Below are 3834 nucleotides of genomic sequence, written 5' to 3'. Positions count from 1 at the left end.
TTATAAATGCCCAAGATATGTCGTATTTTTATTTTAACTGTAATCATTCGATATATAACGATAACGGCAGAGTGTGTTCACTTTTAACATCTAACTTTTTACTTATCCAAACTATTTATAATAATAGTGTGGATTTAATTGATTTTACTTTTGCGACTTGCTTACAAGTACCTTTACGATGCTTTGGCATAACGGTCACATCACTGCTGTTGCGCTTGCAGTCGTGGATCAAGCCCCACTTGTGACGAACATTTGTATTGGCCTCACTAGTCGTAGTCTGGATATTTGTCCTGTTATGTTTGTACACAATTGCCAATACTAAAGTCCAATAAGCTTATTAAAATATACAATATTAATTATGAAAACGGCAGGACTTAACTTCTAAAAGACCCTAGCGTAAATTTTTCTAGTCGTGTCCATTGAAAGGAGAGACGGTTAGCACTCCCTTTGACAAGGATGGAACACATAAAACTGGTGAAGACACAACTTTACCACATTTTTTAAGGTGGCGATTGGCGAATGCTAGCGCGGCCCCATCTCGCCCTACTCAGCCAGACGACTGCTCACACGCGGTGGTTTTTTTAGTCAGTAGGAGTCTGACATAACCCTCTGGCACCCCCGCGCCGAAGGGTATTCATGATGGACTTGACCCAAGTAAAAAAAGGTTGTTCCAGTCACTACGACTATGTTATGTTTATGTTTATTCTCGATTTATTTCCATTAATTGATTCAGACATTATGAATATGACGTTAAAACCACGATGTTTATTGTTTGTGATAGATGTTTCTAGTTCAATATGCTCTGTTTATAATTAAAAAATTGATATTTAATGACGCTATGTTCGTGAAAAATCGATGCTATTTGTTGTAATTAAGTCAAGAGCTAATTGAGTTCGTTCATCTAGAGTTTCGTCAATTATTAGTCGAATTTTTTTAAGCGACGGAAAGGCAAATAGAGTTAAATGATAGTACATTATTTTTAACTGACTTCAAAAAAAGCAGGAGGTTCTCAATTCGATTATATATTTTTTATGTATGTTACTATAGAGCTTTTGACTGGGTGAATCGGTCGTATTCGATATTTTTTTTCTTAAAAGGTGGTGCTTGTTATGTTTATTATTATTATTATTATAATTAGCTTGCAATATCCTACTACTTCTATAGGCATAGGCTTAGGCCTCTTTCCCTATGTAGGAGAAGGATCAGAGCTTAATACACCACGCTGCTCCAATTCGGGTTGGCGGATATTTTCCCTACTATGAGTAACGATCTGTTAGGATGGCTCTCCGTTAGTCCTTTTTAAAAAAACACTTTAATTACTGCTGCTAATTTATTTAATTAATTATTGACAACAACTGTTCTTAAGCTAAGTCGGACTCGAACTGTATTGAATACAATGGTCTTTTAATGTAAAATAATGAAATTGGAAGCGACGGGGTTTATCGCTGACTAAACAGTTTTGTGTAAAATTTAATTAAATAAATTAGCAGCAGTAATTAAAGTGTTTTTTTAAAAAGGACTAACGGAGAGCCATCCTAACAAATTTGGTGTCAGAAGTGGGATTCGACTTTTTAATATAAGACTTAGGAGTCTGCTTATTCGCGCTAACCTGTGTTGAAAATAATTTAGGAACACAGTTTGAATGATTCTCAAGATCCTTATTCGCGCTAACCTGTGTTGAAAAGAATTTAGGAACACAGTTTGAATGATTCTCAAGATCCTTATTTGCACTAACCTGTGTTGAGAATAATTTAGGAACACAGTTTGAAGGGGTCTTAATATCCTTATTTGCGCTAACCTGTGTTGAAAATAATTTAGGAACACAGTTTGAAGGATTCTTAATATTTTTATTTGCGCTAACCTGTGTTGAAGAGAATTTAGGCACACAGGATTTAGAAATGTTAGTATTTTTCGTGTCATTTAAATTATTGAAATGAGGTTTCGACAGACACGGAACCGAAACCCTATTTAGTTTAAACTATCATCGTTAACAACATGCACATTGGAGCGATTATTGCTCGACTCGTTGTTCGTATACGGTGCAGATGCACTTGATAGTGTAGTATTACGTGGATCGGTCCGAGAGCTATTATTATTTTTTGCTCTGAGTTTGCGACATTCGCCTATCAAATGACCGCGTTTTTTACAGTATGCACAAAATTTATTTATATTAAAATTCGAATTTGATTTATCATGATTACTATTAAAATTATTTTGTGCTTTATTTGATGAATTGACGTGATGAAGATTTGGAGATGAGTGCTTATTTTTATTTTTATAACACTCTGAAGCGACATGACCGCTCTTTTTACAAATTATACATTGTTTATTATCAGAACGAGTTGAAATTTTAGATAAATTATATAATTTTTCTTCTTCTATAGCATGAGTAATGGCTTCTGAAAGAGTTTTAGGGTTCCTACACCGTACTATGTGAGAAAATTTTGAGTTTAACCCTAATAAGAATGTATTCAAAGCTAAATCTTCCATTGCGGCTATTCGACCTAAAAGTTCTTTATCATTTTCGCAGCTGTAATGGATGTCGGATTGTAATCTTGTTAAACATGATTCAATACGTATAGAAAATTGCATTACATCTTCGGAAGGCTGTTGTTTGCATTGTTGTAAGTCCACTAATAAGTGTGTGGAGTGCTTTTTTTCTCCAAAAGTGGTTTTCAAAAATTGTTTAATCTCTACCCAACTACTAAATTTTTTTAAACAACATGCTAATTGCGCTTTGCCTTCTAATTGTGAAACAATATATTTACAAAGTACATTTTGTTGTTCTGAAGTTGCCAAGGAAATCGCATTTTCACAGTTAGTTAAAAATGCAGGCAACAATTCGCGATCCCCGTTATAAGGCTTAATAAATTTTGTAAGGACAGACAGGGTAACTTTGTCAGTCATTTTAACTTTTTGTTTTGGTGCTGAACTAACAGAGGAACTACTGGAAGAATATGCGATTTCTTCGGATTGCTCTTTCTTTAGAGACATTAATTAGTTTACTTTTATTTAATAAATCGTATTAACGAACTACGTAGAATACAGAAACCAAACAGAAAATATGCACAATAAATTGAAAACAAAATTTATAAACAGTAATAATAATCTTAATCTAAAATGAGTTCGAGTAAAAATAAAGTTTCTTGAAAATATGTTTTTAGAAAAATTAATAAATTCACTTCACTAAAATTGGCTTTAAAAAACTTTAACTGAATAAGAAACTCACATTACACACAGCGATACGGTGGCAGCACTCGGGAACATTCCGGGAAAGTTGCGTCACACGTAGTGCAGTGAGAAACGGCAGGCAGCTGGCGACTCAGGGAGTCGTATAACAGAATGCTTGTCGTCAAGTGGAGTTCTTCTATATTGGGGTGCACGTGGCTTGTGATGAACAGTTGAAGCTATCAGCGAGACCTTGATGAAAGGTCCGTTGAGTGGTTTTGTGATGCGGGCTCACACTTAGAAAGTGGAGGCTTACCGTCGACCACAGGGCAGCAGGAGGTGTTCGGGGGTGATGCGGGCTCACGCTTAATAGCGGAGGCTTACCGTCGGTCACGAGCACGAGTAGCGCGGGCTTAGGCTTTGAGGTGCCCAAGGCTTATCGTCGACCACTGCACAAGGACTTCTTGACAACGGAGCCAACAAATATAATGGTGCAGACGAGTGGAACGAGTTCGCGACGCCTACACCTATTAATCCCAGTACTTCGGTATTTTCCTGGGATCCCACTTCTGACACCAAATTTGTTAGGATGGCTCTCCGTTAGTCCTTTTTAAAAAAACACTTTAATTACTGCTGCTAATTTATTTAATTAATTATAGACAACAA

At 35.9% G+C, this 3834-nt stretch overlaps 1 non-coding gene across 1 annotated transcript; it reads left to right on the top strand.

The window, feature by feature from the left end:
• Positions 1-412: 412 nt before the first annotated feature.
• LOC123667374 lies at positions 413-503 on the top strand. The gene has a single exon (XR_006745430.1). It is a non-coding gene; the product is annotated as a U6atac minor spliceosomal RNA (small nuclear RNA).
• The last annotated feature ends 3331 nt before the right edge of the window (positions 504-3834 follow it).

The sequence above is a fragment of the Melitaea cinxia genome, chromosome 2 (genome assembly GCF_905220565.1).
Source record: "Melitaea cinxia chromosome 2, ilMelCinx1.1, whole genome shotgun sequence".
Taxonomy (NCBI): domain Eukaryota; kingdom Metazoa; phylum Arthropoda; class Insecta; order Lepidoptera; family Nymphalidae; genus Melitaea; species Melitaea cinxia.
This window is presented reverse-complemented; position numbering and strand designations above follow the sequence as displayed.